General features: G+C 36.1%; 1 protein-coding gene across 3 annotated transcripts in view; it reads right to left on the minus strand.

Annotated features, from left to right (window-relative positions):
* GEFmeso (Guanine nucleotide exchange factor in mesoderm) overlaps positions 1 to 24,086 on the minus strand; it is a 255,666-nt gene that overhangs the window by 190,314 nt on the left and 41,266 nt on the right. Inside the window, exon 1 of one of the 3 annotated variants that reach the window (XM_089090833.1) lies at positions 15,410 to 15,539. The exons of the other annotated variants lie outside the window; for them this stretch is intronic. The gene's annotated coding sequence lies outside the window, so the exon portion shown is untranslated. Of the gene's footprint in view, positions 1 to 15,409; positions 15,540 to 24,086 lie in introns of those variants that run through there. 3 annotated transcript variants of the gene reach the window in all.

The following is a 24,086-nucleotide window of genomic DNA, read 5'->3' on the forward strand; positions in this document are numbered from 1 at the left end:
TTATATTTTGGTAGGTTTCATTAGGATTAACCTAACTTCACTGCTCGAGTGTGTGCCATGTAATACACAAGTACCGAAAATATTCATATCTACGAATTAGTAAAATATGTAATAATATTTTAGTGAATAGGCTACACCTCAAGCATCATTGATGTCTAGTTTTGAAAAAATTTTTTCTTGAATTATCGAAGGTGCAATTCAATTAGGTTACAGATAAGCCATATCCAGGGGGGGAGGCGGTACTGGGTTTGCCCAGCCCCCAATTTTTTTGTACGACTTGCAAAACCGAACAAAATTATTTAAACAAGTTTTTTACCCCTTTTAGTGTTTTTTACCTTATCCCCCCCCCCTGAACAAAAATCCTGGATTCATTATTGGCTACAGATAATTCTTCAAGACTTCGTTCAAAAAAGGTGGAGGGGGTGTAAACTAACTTCGGTACTCCTGTACTAAACACTCTTTTATATACTGCTAGTTTGAATAAGCAGCTCAATATATGATGATGTCGAACATGTTTTACAGTTGCATTACTTTTTTGTTTTGAAGGTTATAGCTTCACAGATAAATTCAATCATCTTCTCTAGGAGGACACCATCCTCCAATTTTATTCCTTTGCGTCTCCATTTTTTAACATTGTTTCTTTTCGACGTGACAACAATACTATCTTTCAGCAATGTTGACGAGTCACGAGGTAAGTTAGATAAGTCATTGGAGCGATCAACCTGTGAGATTTACGACGAACAATTTTTCAGTTCTTTTGGTTTGTGATAAGCTTAAGACATACCGTTCCTGATTGTGATCCGAAAATCCTCTGGGGATCTTGGCTAATCTGGTTAAGCTTGGCTTACTACCCTTTTCATACTAAGCTGAGAAAACACGAGCATAAGGAAGATTACAAATAGTCAGGACTTTCTTAGACATAGATAATTTCGGAGATCACACTCTCTTTCCATGACGATAAATAAAAGTCTACATAGGGATAAAATCCTTTTAATAGACAGTGATAAATTTCACAAAACTACTAGATACTTCGGTCAAACATGCAGTGACCATCATCAGTAGTTGTGACGGTCTATTCCTATTATTTTCTAGTATTTTTGTAAAACTCATCACTGTCTATTAAAAGGATTTTATCCCCATTTGAACTTTTATTTATCGACTTTCTTAGAATAAATGATTTATGACTTCCGCAGGTATTTACCTCTTTTCCCTTGTGGACCTTTTTTGTTGGCTTTCCATCAAGCCCATAGTAACCAAAGGTTCTAAAAAAGCGTTTCCAAAAAACAAATGTCAAGGAAGAAATATACTTAATTTAACTGTTAATCCCAGCCCAGTCAAATTGAGCAAGCCGTCAAGATTCATCTAATCCATTACCTCCTTTCTTATTTAGTTCTAAAGATATTTAGAAGTTTCTGTTATATTTTATACCATATGGTTATTTTTCACTCATAGATAGTCAAAAAATGAAACTTTCAATGCCAAAATCGTTCTTATTGAATCTTAGGTGCATTTTCGTTCGAAGGAGGGGGGGGGTACAATTTTTTTTTAAAAACATTAAGAAATTTATATGTATTTTTGTTAAGTTTTTACGAGTCAAACATTTCGAGGATGGGGTTTCAAACAACATAACCCCCCTCCCTGGATATAGCCTTGCTTTGGTGCTTAAATTTCTCGCATAAAAAAAAAAAAATCTCCGTTCCCCCTATCTCGTTTGGTTCTCAAGATATCCAGAAGTTGCTGGTTCTTTTTTCTTCTTCTTTCTTAAAGTCACCGGGCTATATCTCACTCACAGAAACAGTTGAGAAATAGAGCTTTCGATAAAAAATTATTTGTGTTATATTTCAGATGTTTGACAAAAAAAAATCCCTTGTACGAAACAACTGTTCCTTAATATCAAGACAAATAAAAATTATCCACCCAAAAATTGAGTGACTGCAGCAATCATTTCTCCATTACCGCATTTTGCGGTGTGCTCCCATTTTATTTTATTTTTTTCTAAGAGAACCTAACGATAAGTCTTAAGGCCCTATTACAATAGAAATTTACAAATCTGATATCTAACTAGTACGAGCAGGGTTGCCACGCCTAGTGATTTATCACTATTTCTAGGGAGTTTTTTGTATTGCCTAAATAAAAAAACTCACTAAATCAGCACATAAATCACTAGATTATTAAAGAATTCACTAAATGAACCAAAAATCACTAAAATCTATTGTTTTTTTCTCACCGGGTGGCAACCCTGTGTACGAGTTTCGGGAACCAGTTGAAACCAAGCCCGTTCACAATAGACATGTAGCTAGTGTCTGGAACTGGAACGAGCCAAAACTGAAGTCCAAGCGATTAGAACTTGGTTAAGGCTGAGCCAAACAGAATTTTTTATAAAATTTCTGATTGGCTAATAATCAAACATTATTCAGATAGAAAAAAGGGAAAAAAAGGATAATAAATGGAAAAATAAAATAAAAAAGCATTGAAATATAAGGAGGGAGACAAAAACATATAAACAACAAGAGAAACAAGAACGACACGAGATGTGAGATTAAAGCCAAATACATGGGATAATTACAGCATTAGCTGATTCCAGTGTTTAAATAATCCATTGGGAATTGTAAAATTTGACCACAAGCATGCGTTAATACCAGGTTTCGGAACAGGCTGATTTTGGGTATTAGTAAATCTCATTGTGAATGGGCTTTTAGTGAGAATTATCAGTGTCCTCTTCCGAAGTGCAAGTTTCGGTGCAAGGTTTTTTCCGTGCAATTACCGCAATTTGCCAAAGGTAGTTTGACAATACAGCCCAAAATCTTTAAAAAGGACTTGAAACGTGGATGAGTACTTGTCTGTTAAACGGAACACGCTCAAGAATTACGCTGTCTAAGATCTGACAAAAACCGGTTTTTCCCCTCTGGAATCGGTTATGATTTGCTTATTTTGAGTTTGAAAACTACCATGTAGGTATGTTTTAACTAAATATTTAGTATTTAGAGGTGGTTAGGGGTTAGGTTAGGTATTTAATATAATGCGCTCTGTCCGGCCTGCTTTCCATAATTCTGTGTCGTAGTTTCCAGAATTTTGTTTCTAAAGTATTATATTATCATCATAGTTTAGTATATTTCAATAGTTTTTACCCTTAATTACTTCTTGAGTATGTTCCGTGAAAGAGAAAAGTACCCGCGGATGAATCACAGAAGAGAAACAAGGCTCTTCATCTTCATCACAAAAATAACATGAGCCTATTTATTTGCTTCGTAGGTGTGAAGCCTAATTGTTCCTTTAGTAAATATTGATAGGAGCTTATTCATTTTTCGATCTTCTTATTTTCGCATTTGAATGTGCAATCTATTCAAGTCTAAAACTAAGCACTTCCTTACATAAAGATTTATTTTTTTCGAATCAATAGCGAACCCCAAGGACTAAACCACTGAGGTCTGGTAAATGATGATCCAGAATATCATAGCAAAAGCCAATTGATTTAGGTATGGAAAATTCTTATTTAGTAACTGATAATACCTATGTAGGCTAAACCAGTGCGTTTTCTATAACAAATTTGAATCTTAGATATTTGAACAGAATGATGGCAAAGGGAAGAAAGATTTTCCTAGAGCCCAAGTTCAAGGTCTGAAACAAGCTGGGCCATATCTAGGATTTTCTTCGGGAGGAAAGGGGGGTGCAAAAGATTTTTTTTGGAGGGGTATAAAAAAAACCTTTAAAAACGTATTAAAATTGTTCTTACTCATTCACGTTCCATTTTTTCGAGTTGGAAGAAATTTCGGGGGGGGGGGGAGGCCAAACCACGTGATTCCCCCACCCCTGAATACGACCTTGGTAATAAGTCTCCTTCTCTAAAATATGTTTCACCGTTGAACTACTAAAATATAGCTGTCTGGAGAGAGAATGTCATCAAAGAGCCAATCCGATTAAAGCCGGGTGTTTCGTATGATATTCTGAAGGGAAATATCTGATGTTCCTTTTCCAAAAATCAGTGAAGTTTTCTAAGACACTCTACTTTTTTTCTAAAACGAATCCTTGTTTCCACATAATTTTTGGTTTCCTCCACACTTCAATTTTCCCATAATGCGATTTTTTCAAAAAATTTGGTGGAACTATTTCACTTATAAACTATAGACGAAAAGAGTTATTTTTTATTCTTATCAGTGCTCTCCATTACCAGATATTATATGTACCTTTAATTTATTTCAAGTTTCTTCGTTATTTTTCCGAAATTCTTTACAATTCTCAAATTCTTCCACTCATTTTCCCCACTTAAGGCGCTGCTTTTTATATTACAGTGACAGGAAAATTTTTCTCAGTAGGCTACACTTTATAAAATATAGGCGGTGAAATTTTATGACAAAAATGAGAGCTTTATAAACAGTTTTGACTAGCTAAGTAATGTAAAACTTCAAAGGACCTTCACATAGGGACGTCTGATGAAAGGGAGGGGGGTTCAGGGCTTAGACCAGCGGTTCTCAAACTTATTTAGACACTGTCCCCTTTTTACACACAAAACATTTTACTTACCCCTTCTCAGTTACCGGTACTTAGTACTGTAGCTAAAATATAAATAAAATTGTCAGTCCTAGAGTTAAACGGTTGTTTTATTTTTTTATTGGCCACCTGAGTACCGCCTGAAAATTTGTGCGTACCCCCAAGGGATAGTACACATATTTCAATGACAGTGTCCACCCTATTCAATTAGAAGAATTCATATTCCTTTTATACTTGTATCTTGTTTTATTATATCGACACACTACTAACACAAAATCTTCTAACAGGGAATAAATAATAGGTAAATTTTTCAAGGGTTGTTCCAATGAAACTTGGCTTTGATTATCTTCAAGTTCATTACTAATACCTGCTTTGTCTTTACTACTACTTCGTCTGTCAGCTCAAACTAGTGACCGGATGAAAATGAGTCTCTGGCGTCCAGTAACCGGAGGAAAAGAAGTCTTTGAACCAACGTGCTACAGTAGCTACCCGTCCAATCCAATCGGTAAAACCAAATTTATTTGAATTTTCAGGCTTGATGACTTTCACTTGAAGACTCTTGCATATTGATTAACTTCTCCCTTCACATTGACCTGTTGAATGTGTATGCGGCAGTTCATTCCTACTTCTCCATGCTTTTAGCTCTTCAAACAATCCCAGAGCGGAGTTTCTAATTTTCTGTTTGATGAAGTTATTCTGCGCATAAAACTCATGTGGCCTCAATTCAAGTTCTATTGATTTTGATTTTGGGGTTCCATCCAACGAAGGACCTGATTCAAAATGTACACAAATAAAGGATTACTGCTACTTCCTCCTTCTACACTACTACTCAAACCGGATGATGTGCTTGGGTTATTAGCTGTTCTGGATTCTCCCCTTTCAATAAAAGACGCTTCATTGTCAATATCTTGGCTACTATCGTCTTCTATATTGCTGCTTGGATTGGTTAATGGGCTTGATTCATTGTGTACTATATTTTCTTCTTCAATAGATGATTTACGGCACACTGGACAAGTGCCATGGAGTTCTAGCCAAGGAACAATGCAACTGTTATGGAATAAATGGCTGCATGGAAGCTTTTTGACACTTTCTTGAAGTTCATAGGATTCAAAGCAAATAGAGCACTGGAGATCTTGGCTCACTATATTGTCGGTAATTTTTACTGTTTCAAGGTTTAGAATTTTCTCTGTGGGCAATGGAGGGGGCCCGCTCTCTTCTGTTTGATCAAACAGATCTGCAATAATTCTGTTTAGTCCACGATCTTCCCCTGCATGGTCTCCAGAGTTTTCTGGTAAGTTCAATCCCACGTCGACTGAAACATTTATCGTTGGATTTTCTGTTAGATTGGGCACATTTACAGTAAGTCTGTATTCCTCTCGATCTCCTCCTTCATATTCTTGAGAGTTTTCGTCTAAGCTCAATTCTAGGTCGGCTGAAAAATTTATTGCTGAGTTTTCTCCGACTTCTATGCCTATATGCAGATTTAACGTAGACGCCATTTGCTGTATTAGTCGATTCATTTTAAAAATGTTACTGCACTGAGATCACTTGACTCTTTGCATCCTTTTATATTGGTGCATGACGTCATGAAAATGATGTTATCATGATTATTTAATGCAGATATTCAACATATCAATGTTCTATGGTTTAATATAACATCATTTGTGGCTGTAATCTACTATATGTCGTCATTCGTCAAGACATCATACACCATATAATAGGATGCAAAGAGTCAAGTGAAGTCAGTGTAATATCAGTAATATCAGAACAAAAATAATGAATTTTAAAGGCCATAAAAAGGAACTTAATGAATATAGTAGCAGGATCAAAAAATCTCTGCTGAGCTCTAAAAGCTCAGCAGAGATTTTAGCAAGAGAAGTCACATACAACGATGAAAACGAACCATCAACTGAATTGAAAAATAAGCTGGCGAAACTCACTGATGAGCAACTAACTGAAATAATGGAAGTGATCAGGGAAAGATTGGATGATTTTCATCATTGGATTCATGTTTACAAAGCAATAAAATTACTCCATTACTTGGTTGGGTATGGTAGCTAAGGAGTTATTGAAATAACCAATAATTGGTATTGCAACACAGTTCGATAACCACTGGCTTAAACAATTTTTCCGGATTTCTGAGTACCTTTTATTAAAACTAAAAAAATTTGTTTTATAATTATTCCCCCCCCCAAAAAAAAAGACGAGTTCTTATGAACGTGTCAACTTTCACAGTGGGGTTGTAATTGCATAATTTAATGTTATAAGAAATAGTTCATTTTATTTTTAACTTTTTTATAAGGGAATATTCAAATAGGATAATCATTTTTTTTCTGTCTAGCTATTAATCCTTATTTTTACCTTAAACCTTGTTCAAGCTATTAAAGCAATTACAGTTTAAGTAAAACTTTTATCAAAAGTTGCGTAAAAGTTATGTAGAGAGATACAAGTAGCAACTAGCAACTCTGAATACAATAAAAGATTCAAACTTTACGAAAACAAGTTTACACTGTCTAGCCTGTTCAACAGTTCAATCAAGGTGTAAACATGACGATCATGGGGGTATTATTGATATCGTAAGATGGATTTTAAAACCAGCCCATTCTCTTTCCCAAGTCAAATTCATGAGCAGGAAACGTTCTGAGAAAATTGAATTGTACTTCTTTGCTGATATTAAATTAAAAAAAAAAAAAAGTTTTTTTTTAACTGAAAGTAAGGAGCAACATTAAAACTTAAAACGAAAAGACATTATTCCGTATATGAAAGAGGCTGTCCCCTCCTCAACGAATCGCTCTTTACGCTAAAGTTTGACTGTCTCACAACTTTATTTTTCAAAACAATAAAAAACTTTAGCGTAAAGAGCGAGGCGTTGAGGAATCATATAGTGATTAGTCAAGAAGAGGGATGAAGAAGATGGAAAGGAGATAAATTCAAAAAAACATGTCCTTTTTAATGTTTAAATATAACAAAAACCTTTGCATAGATGGATTACCTCTTCCCTAAATAAGCTTAATACTCTTTAAAACATAATTTTTAGTATACCCCTCAAATAGGCCTGTTACTTAGACCATATCACCGTCAATGGAAATCAGAAACGATATAGCCGAAATATGTTTCTAAACTATTATTAATTAAAAAAAAATTCACAAAATAAGTTTTTCAAAGAAAAGTAAAGAAATCCATTGAACAAAAAATGAGCAAAAATAAAATCAAATAATCTACCAAGCGTGAAACTACCACAAATCAGCATCGATAAATAAATGAAATCCAAAACGAACAGAAATTACAATAAATAGCCGAGTAAAACTCAAAATGAGCAGAAATTAACATCAGTTGAGCTCAAAACCCCTATGCTTTTCCGAAGGCTAGAATATAATTTACACTCTACTGAAAAAATACAAATGTTTTTAATTTTATAAATTTAATCAATCAAATAATATTAACATTTTGATTACTAAATATCAGTATATGTATATTAAACTGACGATGCACATTCATTTGTATTTTTTTCAGTAAAGTGCAAATTATGTTTTGGCCTTGGGAAGGCATAGGGATTTTGAGCACAACTTACGTTAATTTCTAATCGTGTTGAGTTTGACTCGGTTATTTATTGTAATTTCTGTTCGTTTTGGGTTTCATTTATTTAACAAAATGGCAATCTATAAATTTTGATTGAGTGTTTTTGGGGATATGATGGGCATGAGAGGGGCGTTAGTGGCTCTTCTATCACTTTCAAGTATTAAAAAATATACTAGCCCTTTCAATTTCCAATCAAATGAGTCATTTTGAGCTTTCTACGACAATGCTTTCAATAAAAAACCTTATTTGCCCCCAGGGCAAAACTTACATCCCTTGCCCTGAGGGCTGGGGGGGGGTCACCCTAAAAGACCAAATTTCCAGAGCTTTCTGCAACGTTGAACAAAATGACTAACTGGAAATTTCGATTGGATGTGTTTGAGGGAATGGTGGGCTTGAGAGGGGGGTTAGTTACCCTCCAATCCCTTTCAACTATTAAAAAGGGCTATAGCCCTCTCAATTTCCAATTGAATGAGCTCCTTTTGAAGTTTCTATGACAATGCTTTTTATAAGAGCCTTATATACCCCCAGGGCATAACTTACAACCTATACCCTTTGTGCTTTGAGGGAGGGGGTTTGTCATCCTTAAATACATAATTTCCAGAACTTCAACTACGTTGAACAAAATGGCTATCTCTAAACTATGAATGAATGTTTTTGGGGAAATGGTGGGTGTGCGAGAGGGGTTAATTACTGTCCACTCAATTTCGACTATGAAAAAGGGCAATTTCAATTTCCTATCAAAGGAGCCCTTTTTTAAATTTCTACAACAACTTTCTATATAAACCTTATATGCCCCCAGGACAAAACTTACAACCCTTGCACTGAGGGGTCTGATGGGGTTATCATCCTAAAAGACCTAATTTCCAGAACTTTCGACTACTTTGAACAAAATGGATTTTTTTTTTTTAAATTTATAGTTTGGCCTGATATTTGTATGCTGGAGAAAAATTTTCAGCAATTTTTAACAACATACACCCTTTTAAAAATCTGGACACAAATAGTACTGTTTAATTTAGTTTCATGCCTCCTCTAGTTGATCTGAAATGGAAAACTTGATACCATTCGCAAAAAAATCTGTTTACTTTCTTTGATAGCTTGGATACACACAGCCTACGCTATTTTGATTTGGCTAAATTTTAAGAGCAGAAGTAGCCCCGAAACTTTGAACGTAATACACTCAGTCGCTCTTGGGATACTGCTGAGATGCCTTATTGTGAATTAGCATTAATACAGTGCATCTTTATTTAATCTTAAGGCAACCTTTAGTTTCTAAATATAAAGGTAAATGGGAGGGTGGGCGTGGGAGGGGGATTAGTTTCCCTCCAATCACTTTCGACTATTAAAAAGGGCATCAGCCCTTTCTATTTTCAATCGAATGAGGCCTTTTCGAAGTACCTACGACAACTCCTTCGATACGAAGTGCCCTGGTCTAAACAACAACAACAAAAAAATAATACATTATACCCACATCGATCTTTACTATAAAAATGTCAAGCCTTCCAGTAACTTTCGACTATTAAAAAGGCACAAGGCCTTTCGGTTTCCAATCGAATGAGTCCTTTTTGAGTTTCTACGACAACGCTTTATATGCCCCCAGGGCATAAATTACAACCCTTACCCTAAGGGCTGTGAGGGTGGTTGTCATTCTCTAAGACCTAGCTTCCAGAACTTTCAACTACGTTAAACAAAATGGCTATCTCTAAATGTAGAGCGGATGTGTTTAGGCAAGTGGTCGGCATGAAAATGACATTGGCTACTCTCTAGTCACTATAAACTATTAAAAAAGGCACTATCCATTTCGGTGCCGAATCCAACGAGTCTTTTTGAAGTTTCTACGACAACACTTTCAATAAAAAACCTTATTTGCCCCCAGGGCAAAACTTACATCCCTTGCCCTGAGGGCTGAGGGGGGGAGTGTCACCCTCAAAGACCGAATTTCCAGAGCTTTCTGCAACGTTGAACAAAATGGCTATCTGGAAATTTCGATTGGATGTGTTTGGGGGAATGGTGGGCTTGAGAGGGGGGTTTACACTCCCATCTGTGTCAACTATTGGAAAAACCGTAAACCCTCTCACGTTTTAATTTAGTAAACTCCTTTTGAAGTTTTTACGACAACTCTATTTATACGCAGATTATATGCCCCCAGAGCATAGCTTACAACCTTTACCCTTGGTCCTCTGATGGATTTTCCATCCTTAAATACATAATTTCCAGAACTTTCAACTACGTTGAACAAAATGGCTGTCTATAAACTTTGACTGAGTGTTCTTGGGGAAATGATGGGCATGAGATGGGGGTTAATTACTGTCCACTCACTTTCGGCTATTAAAAAGGGCAATTTCAATTTCCAATCAAATGAGCCCTTTTTTAAATTTCTACAGCAACTTTCTATATAAACCTTATATACTCCCAGGACAAAACTTACAACCCTTGCACTGAGGGGTCTGATGGGGTTATCATCCTAAAAGACCTAATTTCCAGAACTTTCGACTACTTTGAACAAAATAGATATCTCGAAATTTTGATTGGATGTGTTTGGGGAAATGGTGGGCGTGAGAGGGGGGTTAGTTGCCCTTTAATATCTTTCGACTATTGAAAGGGCACTAGCCCTTTCAATTTCCAATTGAATGAGCCCTTTTTGAAGTTTCCACAACATCGCTTTCTATAAAAAGCCTTATATGCCCCCAGGGCATAACTTACGCCCTTGCCCTGAGGGCTGTGGGGTGGAGGCGTTGTCATCCTTAAAGACCTAATTTCCAAAACTTTAAACTTTGTTGAATAAAATGGCTATCTAAAAATTTCGATTGGATGTGTTCGGGGAAAAGGTGGGCGAGAGAGGGGGGTTAGTTGCCCTCAAATCACTTTTGAGACTATAAAAAGGGCACTAGCCCTTTGAATTTCCAATCGAATGAGCCCTATTCCAAGTTTCTAGGACAAAAATTTCAATAAAAACTTATATGCCCCCAGGGCATAACTTATAACCCTTGCCATGAAGACTGTGGGGGGAGTGTTTTAATCAAAGGTATAATTTCCTGAACTTTAAATTGCGTGGAAAAAATAACTATCTCAAAATTTTGACTGGATGTTTTTGGGGAAATGGTGGGCGTGGAAGGGGTGTTAGTTGCCTTCCAATCACTTTCGATTATTAAAAAGGGCACTAGCCATTTCAATTTCTAATCGAATGAGCCCTTTTTCAAGTTTCTACGGCAACGCGTTCTATAGAAACCTTATATGCCCCCAGGGCATAAATTACATCCCTTGCCCTGAGGACTGTGGGGGGGGTGTCATCCTCAAAGATCTAATTTCCAGAACTTTCAACTAGGTTGAACAAAATGGCTATAAAAAGTTTTGATTTGATGTGTTTGGGGAAAATGTGGGTTAGTTGCCCTTCAGTCACTTTCGACTATTAAAAATGGCACTAGCCCTTGGAATTTCCAATCGAATGAGCCTTTTTGAAGTTTCTACGACAACGCTTTCAATAAAAACCTTATATGCCCCCAGGGCATAACTTACAACCCTTGCCCTAAGGGCTTTGGGGGAGTGTCCTCCTCAAAAACATAATTTCTATATGGAAATCAACTATGCTGAACAAAATGGCTATCTCAAAATTTTGATTGGATGTGTTTCGGGAAATGGTGGGCGTGGAAGGGTTGTTAGTTGCCTTCCAGTCACCTTCAACTATTAAGAAGGGCACAAGCCACTCCGATTTCCAATTGAATGAGCCCTTTTCGAAGTTTCTACGATGACTTCTTCGATATGAAGTGCCCTGGTCTAAAGGAAAAAATAATAAATAATACATTGTGCTAACATTGTTCTTATATGCCCCAGGGCATAACTTAAAACCATTGCCCTGAGGGTTGTGGGGGAGTGACCTCCTCAAAAACATAGTTTCTATCTGGAAATCAACTACGCTGAACAAAATGGCATCCTCAAAATTTTGATTGGATGTGTTTGGGGGAATGATGAGCGTGGGGGGGGGGCTAGTTGCCCTCCTATCACTTTCGACTATTAAAAAGGGCACTAGCCATTCCAATCGAACGAACCCTTTTCGAAGTTTATACGACAACTCCTTCGATACGAAGTGCCCTGGTCTAAGACCAAACCCTCCCTTTGGAACCCCCTAACCCTCCCTTTGGATACGCCATTGCCTTGGATCCATACCTGACGATTAATACCCTGTTATTCCACTTTTGATTTTGAAAAATGCGATTACAAGAGACTCAGCCCACCCGGGGGAGAGGTTTTGTAACGCAGGCTACCGAAAGCCAAAACTTACCCGACTTTCTGGGCACTTGTATTCAAACTGTCAAATGAAATTATCCTCCCCTCCCCACCAAAAAACGATCCTATGTTCGTGCCTAGCGAGTACAATATTTTTTTATCAGGCCTCCAAATTGTTTCCGAAAAGGATGCAGTTAGTTTCCAGCACACGATGTACATCTCAGAACACCAAGTGTGCCGTACAATTTCGCCACACTTGGCACAGTTTCCACCACTCTTAGCACGCAACAACTGGTGGACGTGATTCCTGAAAGTGGGGCCCTCTCGGTACCCAAAAAGGAGTCGTAAGTTAGTTTACAATTTTTACCCCAAATTTACCCAGGTTGAAAGAAAACAGAATTGACAGTTCTTGTTAAGGATAATCAGAAGGCTGATGAATAACAGATCTCATTCAATCCTTTGACACAATGTCAAACTATGAAACCTGCAGTACAATATAGCAACAAAGCCAAGTCGAAAAGTAGTAATAATACACAATTTGCATGAATAACCATCGTCTCATTAACTACAAAGCACAAACATTGGCATAAAGATGATCTTTAGACAGGTTACCGGAGGCTATAAACCTCTTCCTACATCGTTAACTAATTAGGATATAACAATCGTATAAAACGGGGCTACGAAATGGGATGAATATCGGAAAAGGTTTCTGAAAGCATTCAAACAACGCTGTGTGACAGGCCCACACAGGGATTTTTTTGTGTGAGGGAGGAATAATAAAAAAAAAATGTAAATCATCAAGAGGTGTACAAAAGCTTCCTCCCGTACCCAAACAAAAGTAGGAGTCTGAATCCTAGACAAATACTCAAAATCCCTGAGACAAGGGATTCTTTCAAGCCCCTAAACAGGAATTTCTTTGGAGAAAGAGGGGAGGAGGTTCAAATTAAGAAGAATCAGGCGTATTGAGTGAAAAATATTGTAGACTATGGGGAAAATCATTACAATATTGTGATATGGCCATGCAGTCTAGACAAGGTAGTAACCAGGAGGGAGTGTTACCGGGTTTGGATCCCCTCCCCACATAAAAAACTTTGTAAGACTCGTTTTAAAGTGAAAAAATATAAACAAATTTTCGATGCATTTTGTAAGTTTTTTTGGTTCCCGTCCCCCACCCTTAAACAAAATCCTAGATACACCCTTGGATCTAGCTAGAGGCTGGCATGCATACAGGGGGCCCAGCCCTCCCAAAATCCTAATTTTAAAATTTCGGGGTACTTCATATCTAAATTAGCGCATTTTTTTTTATTCCCCCCCCCCGAAAGAAAATCCTATTTAAGTGCCTATCAAGATGCTCCCCACTACGCAAGCGCCAGGCTTTAAGCAGAAATACGAGGGATAAGAATAAAATATATATGTAAGGGCAAGAATAGAAGAGGAAGCAAAATGAAGATTAAATAAATTTAGACCACAACCCAAGGGCGGATCCAGGATTTTCTTTCGGGTGGGGGGGGGGGTACTAATTTTCGACTTTTTCGGGGGGGGGGTTACTAATTTTTGACTCAGTTTTCGACTAATTTTACTGATTTTTACCTAGGTTTTGACTTATTTTTGACTTATTTTTGACTCGGTCAAAAGTTTCGGGGGGGGGGGTTTCAAACCGGGTAACCCCCCCCCCTGGATACGGCCTTGCCATAACCCCATTTATTTGTCTTTTTGGGTCATTTTTTGTTGCCGTATTTAATTGGATGTATGGGGAACATGTTCAGCTGTATTGATCTCTGGTGGCTTGGTGATGCAATGAGTTGTTGTTAGTAGTAGTATCTTATATTCAGATTTATGTTAACCCTGTACACATGCAGTCAGGGTCGAACCTCTGATTCCTTTCATTCTGCGACCCTCTCCTCGCCCCCCAGAAATCTTTTAAAAATCGAGTCACGTGAGGATTAGATTCCTGTGTAACAGAAACTTTTTCCATAGTAAAAGAAGATTACTCTCCCCCTTTGGCACTGAATCCACAATTGTACGAGCACCCTAACAAAGCTAAAACTATATTACTTTTGCGAGGTAAAAGTAAAAATTCAAGTTCCCTTGCGTTTTCAGTAAAGTATCATGCACATAACTCCAAGAGATGGAAAAAGCCATTTGATATATAAACAAAAAAAAATGAGAGTGGCAAATAGAAGACAAGATAACAAAGCAGACTTTGCACGAACGTAAGCACACCAAAGCAAAGAAATACTTAGGGAAGGGGATTTTTGGCCAATACAATGCACCTCATAAAGGTATTTTTTTAATGTTGCATGACTTTCATGTAGCCTGGTCCATCTTCCCCCCCCCAAAAAAAAAAAGCTAAAATAAGATCAGTCTCGAATACCACGCCCAGATGCGTACACCAGGACGGACTATGGACCTACCCGTTCCACCGTTAAATCTTCAGTGTAACTACAATTTCTCTTCAACATAAGGATTAGTAAACCCAGCAAAGGTCCAATCCATTGTCTTACCCAAGGACAAGTCATGCAATTAAGACAGTAGCATATCCTTTCCATAGATGCACACGAGTCGAGTGTCTTGAATAGTGGCAAGTTGATATTCCAAAAAGTACATCATACTAATATCAAAAGAGTTTCTATAATTTCTTAAACCACATTGGCCTGACATAACATAAAGAAAGAAAAACGAGCAAAAATGGGGTTTTTAAAGGCCAAATGAAAATACTGAAAAAACATAACAACGCGATTATTTCGAGAGGGCAAACGCCTCTCTTCTTCAGTGCGAAACGAAATAATGTATCCAAATAAAGTGCCGAAGAAAAAAAAACAACAAAAAACAAACGCGGAAAGTCAATTTGAAAAGAACCAAAAAACCAAAGAAAAAACCAGAAAATTAAAAGATGAATAAAATTCAATTGAATAAAATATTCGCTTTGTTGTGATTTTTCAGTATTTTCATTTGGCCTTTAAAAGCCCCATTTTTGCTCGTTTTTCTTTCTTTAAGAGTTCCTATGGAGAATATTTCTATGCAACTGGGCGCAGGTATGTTTGGAGCCACTTAAATAGATAGCCTACGGGTGACCCGATATCAGTTCTTGTCAAAAATAACAAATTACTGCATTACTTACAAGATAATTGAGAATCCGTCAAAATGAGAACTCATAGCCTTTGCACCCCTTTTCTAGTCACCAAGTCATCTTAACTGTACACATAAATGATAATATCCATAAATACTTAGATCAATTCGAGACAGTGAACAGTGTCCAACTGAGTTGCTAAATCTCTCAGGTAAGTACATGAAGCGGAAATTCAAAACGGAACACTAGAGGCATCTGGTTTTCATGCGAAATTGAAGAATTTTTATGGGCGCAATTAGCTACTAGCAACCATCTATTCTAAAACCCATAGCGATTTTTAATTCTATCCATCAAGGATCCTCAGACGACAAATATCCCTAATTTACAAAGTTAATAAATCTTTCTCAAATGAATTTAAGATTTGTTGTTGTTGCGTCTCGAACATTCATTTAAGGTATTTATTAACTTCAGCTAACGTTTTCAATATTTTTTTTTTACTTTAATGCTTTACCGTAATGATAAATTTTTTTCACCCAGAAAAGAGACTAGTTTTTTTGTCCTGTACTCTCACTCGTGAAACTTCCTTTTTTAGAAAGATTCATCAAATTAAAAACAAAAACAAAAATATCACGAGAGCCGGACAGGGGTATACGCAGGAAGGGTATAGGGGCCCGAACTCCCTAAAAACCCAAATTTTTGGGCACTTCTAGCTCGAATTCTCAAGTTTTCTCATTACCACCCCCTCCCCCTCCAAAAAAACAACAATAACAGAATTGCACTGGTTTTCCATATCCATGTCTACAAGCTGACTGGTTACAAGAGTGTCCTTACCATAACGGTAATTCAGCATCAGTCGGTAATTTTGATGATGTGACGAGAATGAGAAAGGCTGATACTATGGTAATGATGTGGTGGTAATTTTACCGTTATTTTTATGAATAAAAGCTTGTCAAGTTTGAAAAATTTAACAGTAAAATTTTGAAAAATATAGCCTCGATTCCTTTTTCTGTTTCTATGGCTCTTACCAAAAGGTCATTTATGCTATGTTACATTGCGCCTTTAGAGCTACTCAAGTCGATATTACAACAAGGGCAAGGAGAAATAAACCTACTTTATAGACTCCTACATAATTTTTATTTCTATACTTTACTGTAACTTGGAACTTTTTACGCTAATTGTTAATTAAACGAAACACAATCGAGAAGTTTGCTGAACGTAAGATTTGAGAAAACCGGTTTCACAGCCACAATGAGAAATAACGTGTGACAGAATACATTGGACTTGCATAATTTGGGCTATATGTTCGTACATTAGGGGGTAGGGTGGGTATAAGGTTAGGTGAGGGGCAATTTCCAAATGCTTAAACCCTCCCACGCCCCTAATGTACAGATATATAGCCCAAATTATATTATTATATAAACTAAAGGTTATATTTCATTAGGATTAACCTAACTTCACTCCTTGGGTGTGTTTCGTTTAATTAACAAGTACCCTTCTTACTAAGTTATTCTTCATTTAACACTCCATTGTTCCAGTCCTATCATAAACTGTTGCTTTTCTCGGTAAAACACGTTGGAATTATGGCAACCTGATCGATTCCATGGTCCAAGTCTCATGAAGTTTATGCAACGAAATTGTCAACAAAATTGCGTATGTCCTTTTTTTCATTATGCCGAAGTGTATCCCAATTTTTTGTGACTAAACTGAAACTACGTTTTAAAATTTGGTTAATTTCGATAGAATCACGCGAGTCATTCAATTTCGACAAAAGGCAAAATTGTGACATTAAAAATAGACCAAACTTGCCATAATAAACATATAATCGAAAGGACTCGAACCCGCCACACCGCATATTGTAAGTGGGCACCCAGCCACGGAGCTACCGAGCTGTAATATTTTCTAGAAAAGGAAAATCGAACCACTTAGTCCTTTGAAGCCCACGTTATAAATATAACAATAAAGCTAAATAGAAAAATATGAATATAAAGACGTAAAAAAAAGTCACTGTAAGCTTAGTTATTTAGGATTTCAATAGGGGTTTTTGGCCAAAAACTAGACAAGAGTGGGACAACAATATCTCTTATTTGCCTCCCGAGAAAGAACAGAAATTTACCGTCATTCTTCAATGTCCAACTCACTTAGTTATGTAGTTCTTGTTCTGTTTCAAAAACGACAAAACACTCTTTTGTTCAGGAAAATATCTGACCTGGAACCACATTTTTTAAATTAAACTTACTACAACCCTGCTTGGAGAAAAAATATGGAGAGCCTCCCCTCTGAAACCAATTATCGAGTTCTTGGCTGCCCAAGAGAATTGATTGTCAGTTTTTGGAGGGGGTCAACTATGGACAGTTATTTAAGGTCTTTTTATCTTTAAATGCAAAATTGCGGCTTTCATTTAATTCTAAATATCGTCACTTTCACTCCAAGGGGTCGTATCTGACATTTTTTTTATACTTTTGAGACAATTGCCAAAAACGTTTATTAAGCCAATCTCAGAGGGAGAAATAGCGGGCCAATGTGGATCAGGAGGGTCAAAGGTTGATTGAACAGAGTGCCCTGCTGATCCTCCTTATGAGATGAGAACAGGTGAGCAAACGGTTGTGCGGCAATTATTCAAGACGCATGAGAATGTCAGATAGGACCTTTAAGTGATGCAGCTTAAGACAGATAGGACCTTTAATGATCCCCTTAAGACCTTAATCTAATCATAAGCATTCTTCAAATATTAGCTAATTATCTCAGAGGTCTCAAAATGTTAGATACAACCCATAGCCATGGCAGGGACGATATTCCGGTTCCGTTCAACTCAAGCCCCATTAAAATCAACCAACTTAACTCAACCCTCGTTTCACTCAACCCCCATTCGACTCAATGCCATTTAACTGAACTTCAGTTTAACTTAAATTCCTTTTAATTCAACTTCTGTTAAACTCAACCCCAATTTAACACAATCACATGCAACTCAACCTTCATTCAACTCAACCCCCGCCCAATTCAAACCTCATTTAACTCAATCCCTGTTTGATTCAGTCCCATTTAACTTAAACCTGATGCAATTCAATCCCAATAAAAATCAATCCCAATTCAGTTCAACTCCTGCAACAGGTTAGGTTCAGGGACGTACGCAGGGGGGGGGGGCTCCGGGCCCGGGCCCCCCCGAAATCTCACGATTTTTTTCATTTTCCCATAATTTTCTGATTTTTCTCACAGAATAATGGGTTTGAAGGATTTGACCCCCCCCCCTCCGAAACAAATTGGGCCCCCCCCCGAAACAAATTCCTGCGTACGTGCCTGGTTAGGTTGAATGAGGTTGAGTTGAAATAAGATTGGATTTAATGTGGTTGTGTTGAATGGGGTTGAACTGAACGGGCATAAGTTGGATAGGGTGGAATAAAATGGGGTTGAGTTGATTAGGGGTGGAGTTACACGCATATCGAATATTTCAGGAGATTTAGAGCTAAAAATCTCCAAGAAAATTTTTTTAAGAACGAACCTGCACCATGTCCACTTAGGACTGTAATCTAATTATAAGCATTCCGTGACGATTACTAATTAACTCAGACGTGTGAAAATGCCAGTTACGACCTTTAGGTACGACAGTGATGATATTTCAGGAGGTTTAGGTGCAGGAGACCCCTGAAAAGTTTCACGTGCCTGTACTATACCAACCTGGGACATTAATCTAATCATAAGCATTCTGCAACGATTACTAATCATATTTATCCAATATGGAAAAGAATGACTTCGTGGAATATTTTAGTGGCCAAAGGGTATTTCTGGTGTATGAAATTATATTCAGGATCAACACCAAGTGAATAGCTCATGAAAAATTCAGTTTATTAAAAAGTGATATCATTTAACACTTATATTATTCATAGACATGGCTCCCACGGGAAGTGGGAAAAAAGGGGTGCATGTTGTATTTAGTTTTATGCTTTTTTAATTTTTTCTCTCAATTCTCTTTTTGGTATTGTAATTTTTCCAATGAAGAACAAGAATAACCTGAAAAATCCCAAACTATGTTTTGAATCGAGACTTCTAAAGTACATGAAAATATCGTATTCGTAATTTTTATTGAACAAGATGAAAACCAAGACTAAATGAGACAATAAATATTTCTCAATTTCAGGTTATGCTTTACCACATCTTTTTAATGACATGGTTTTAAGAAAAAAGTTGAACGAAAATAGTGATTAAGTGTGTGTGTTACCCACTACCGTACAATATAAATAAAATAAAATTCTATAGACGTAGGTAAGCCTTTTAATTAGGACAGTGACCAAAAGCGCCGACTTTTTCGCCTTCATGTCCGCAAACTTTTCCACTTTCCTTTTACGTTTAAGTTCAGGATTTTTGTTCGGGGGGAGGAGGGGAGTTACAAAATTTTTTTAAAAACGCATCAAGAATTTATTTATAGGCATTTTTATCAGTTTTTACGAGTCATAAAAACATCTAGGGGAATTCAAACCCCCTATCCCGCCCTGTGTACGGCCTTGTTTTAAGCCTGAAGTTTTTTACGTTATTTATAAATCTACAAATTTTCAATTAGCCTATTTATAAGCGGAGTTCTAATATGGTCTAAAAAATTATTTACATACTGCACGTTATTTCTTTTAGATTCGCATTGTATTTTTTTTTTACTTCAATTCAACCCCCCAAAAATATGCTTCATCACCTTATAAAAGGTTCTGGTACTTATTTAGAATCCGATAAACACGCGAGAAAGACCGCATCGAAATCTCAAAGATGCTATATGAAAAACAGGTTTTTGCTGCCTAGTGAGGTATTGCTCACTCCGTGACAGATTTACTTTAGTTTTTCGAAGTTGAAGGGGCAAAAAAGGTACCTAAGTTAGGTCACCTATTTAATATATGCTATGCTTTACCCCCCCCCCTAATGTGCAAATGTATACCCCAAATTTGTTTCTGAACTATTATATTTTCATCCCATGGTGTTTTATTTCATTGGCATTAACGAAACTTCACTTCTCACGTGTTTATAGGATTCTAAAGAAGTACCTAGGTTCTTCATTGAAATTTTTTAAGGTGATGAAGAATTAAGGTTCTGTCATGTTTCAATTTTTGGTTTTTCGCTCCTCTTGGTTCTATCGCAGAGAATTCGTTTTTGATTGGTTTCTTTGCTTTAGTTTTGCCTTTAAAGTTATAGTCCGCTGAAGACTGCTATTGGTTATGTACAAAAATATTCGCTTAGGTTTTATTTTAGTAATTGTCTCCAGAAAATTCCTCATTCTACATAATTTCTTTTTTTTGTAATTTTCTACTTCTTTTCTTTTTTATTATAGCCACAATCAAATACCAGTAGGCCTAGATAAAAGAATGGTGTGTATACTTTATTTAATTATATTTTTACTTTATCGATAGAGAAGCAAAAGAGCAAGCTTCGAAGTAATTTTGTCGCCTCCCCCACTAATGAAGCCTCACGTATTTTCTCTGGACTGGGCTGCTTGGCCAGTTTGGCAAATTTTAAATTATTGCCTATAAGGGAGGGGAGGGGGATACGGGGCTATCATTTTTGAATGATAATACCTCACTTTTTTTTATTGAAAGCAGGGATGCCAAAAAGATAATTATTTTTTTCCCTTTAAAGTGGAGACAGAAGAAAATGATATCAAATTCCCTGGGATATCATTAAAATATTTTGATAGACCCAGGGCCTCCCATTGGAACTTGTTCATTGTCTTGGGTATTTTGCGATTTCTCATAGGCTACTGGCCTAATTTGGCTTTTGTGTGTGCTCCCTATTAATTAGATTGTTTGGATCTTATTGAATGCCATGGCGAATCTATGACTCAGTTTTCCAGTAATTTGATGTATATCTGAATAAATCGAAATTTTTTTTTTTTCATTGTACCCCTTTACTAATACCCTCAATTTTTTTTTCAAGGAACACTAAGCTGTTTAACGTTATTTCGCGTGTTTGTTTGAACCATCAGTCTACATATTTAAAACGGAATTAACTACATTTAAAAAGGATGAGCTTTTCATTTTTTACCTAAGAAAATACCTGGCACTTCATTTTTCTTATACCAAATAAACCATTGTGTTTTTTGTTTCATTGTAATTGAAGTGTTCTAATGTGAAGTGTACACCATATATTTTTCAATTTGATAAATTTACTACTTTTAGATGCAGTTTATAATTTAGCAGATTATTAGGTATTTATGAGTATATAATTTGGAATAAATCCCTCCAAAAAAAAAAAAAATAATATCCAAAAGAGCAGCCAAAAGCAATAAAACAAAGCAGCAGTTCAGCATTAGCCTACATGACATATATTCTATAAAGAAGCCAAAAAAAAAAACTTAAAACGTATTTTTTGTAATTGTTATTAAAAATTAGTTTATAATACAAGGAAGGCTTTTTAGGAATCCAAAAGAGCAAAAAAAAAATCAATATCAAAGTCCGCCATTTCAACAGTTTTAAAGGTGACAAAACAGATTTTGGAAAAGGGCATTATGAAAAAAAAAACTACTAACTTTGATAATTGTTTATGTTAAGAATACATAGCTAATAGATACTTCAACTATTATGCAAGGGTTTTCCAATAATTTTCGAATAATTTGAGGTATATCTGAATAATTTAGACATTTCTGTTGTTGTCTTTGTACCCCTTTACTCATACCCTCAATTTTTTTTTCAAGGAACACTAAGCTGTTTAACGTTATTTTGCGTGTTTGTTTGAACCATATAGTGACCTAGTTAATTATTAAGTAAATTATTTTTCTAATGTAAAACTGAGACGGTATCCTATTAAGGTGGCATCCAGAGGGGGTAGGGAGGTATTACATTTAAATGATAATATCTCGAATTTTTTTATTGAAAGCAGGGATGCCAATTTTCTTTTTTAATTTGAAGCAGAGACGGCATCCTATCAAGGCGGTATCCAGAGGGGGGGAGGTAGTGAGTCATCATATTTAAATGATAATACCTCGATTTTGTTTTTGAAAGCAGGGATGCCAATAAGTTAATTATTTTTTTTTATTTAAAGCAGAGACGTTATCCTATCAAGATGGTATCCAGAGGGGGGGGCATAGGGAGTTATTATATTTAAGCGATAGTACCTTGATTTTCTTTTTATTGAAAGCAGAGATGCCAAAAAGTTAAAAGTTGACAAAAATTAACAAGATTTTCGTGAGTTAAACTTGATACAGAACTTGTATAGTTTTATCGTCCAAAGGGAAAGGGACATATGTGTCCAGTCCGTTTTTTTTCTTATTAATGAAACGGGTTTACTTTAAAAACATTCATTCATAAGTACCAGGCAAATTCACACTAAAACAAATTGGTGTGACGAAAACGATATCGACACCCCCATCTAACGTTGCGCTCGAGCGACAATGGCGCCCTTGGTCCAGTGCCCAAGTTACATTAAAGGCCAGGTCATAATAAAAGCTTTCAATTTGGGAGGTTCAAGGAGGAGTATTTGACAGTCTTATGACCTCAGGGTACTAGACGTTGCAACGTTCTTACGTATCTACAGTGGTTTGAAAAATTCGATCACCTCACAAATGATTACCAAAAATATGCACAAATATAACAAATGTAACATTTGGAATATTAGGCCAATAATACTTTTTTCAAAGCTTTGAAGAAAGCAAAAAAAGGCTAAATACCCCTAACTACACTTGAAAGCTATTTTAAAAAGAAACTCTTTGGAGATTTCCATGGATATGACCATAACAGAACCTTTGAGCCTGAGTGGGGATCAAAGAGGAACCTTTGAGTATTTTGACCGCAGGTGACTTATTATTGCCACTCTCTTAAATTTGGTAATTTTTGTGAGCATTTGGAAATCAAAGCTTAAATTCAATAACTGATACTAAGTGTCCTAACATTTTGCTTGGATTAAAAGTGACGAACTAGGAAGAAAATCTCAACTTCTTCCTGGAGCTACTTCAGTCTGCATATTATTTCATTTAATTACATTTAAAACGGATGAGCTTTTCATTTTTTACCTAAGAAAATAGCTGGCACTTCATTTTTCTTCATGCCGAACCAACCATTAAGTGTTTTTTGTTCCATTGTAATTGAAGTGTTCTCATGTGAAGTGGTCATCATGTATTTTTCAATTTGATAAATTTACTCCTTTTAGATGCAGTTTATAATTTGACAGATATTAGGTATTTATCAGTTTATAATTTGGAATGAATCCCCAAAAGAAAAAATTAATAATATCCAAAAGAGCAGCCAAAAGCAATAAAAAAGCAGCAGTTCAGCCTTAGCCTACATGACATATATTCTATAAAGAAGCCAAAAAAAAAACTTTAAAATGTATTTTTTTAAAAATTGTTATTAAAAACCAGTTTTTAATACGAGAAGGCTTTTTAGGAATTCCAAAGAGCAAAAAAAAAACAATCAATATCAAAGTCGCCCATTTAAACTGTTTTAAAGGTGAAAAAACAGATATAGGCAAAGGGCACTGTGCAAAAAATTTAGCTTCTAAGTTCAAAGTTATATTCAAAGTTTTTACCCAGATAACTGACGAATTTTTTGAAACAGTATTCGAAGTTTTGAACGCAGTAATGCTCTATGAAAAAAACTACTAATTTTGATAATTATTTTTGTTAAGAATATAGCTAATAGATAATTCAACTACTCGTATTATGCAAGGGTTCTGAAACACCACAACCATTTTGTTTCTACCAGATTTCTACTTCTCTTGATGAATAACGAAGAAGACCAGTTTCCAGTCAGCGACTTGTGAA

This window comes from Artemia sp. Qi Xiang Cuo, chromosome 6 (genome assembly GCF_049724085.1).
Source record: "Artemia sp. Qi Xiang Cuo chromosome 6, ASM4972408v1, whole genome shotgun sequence".
Taxonomy (NCBI): domain Eukaryota; kingdom Metazoa; phylum Arthropoda; class Branchiopoda; order Anostraca; family Artemiidae; genus Artemia; species Artemia sp. Qi Xiang Cuo.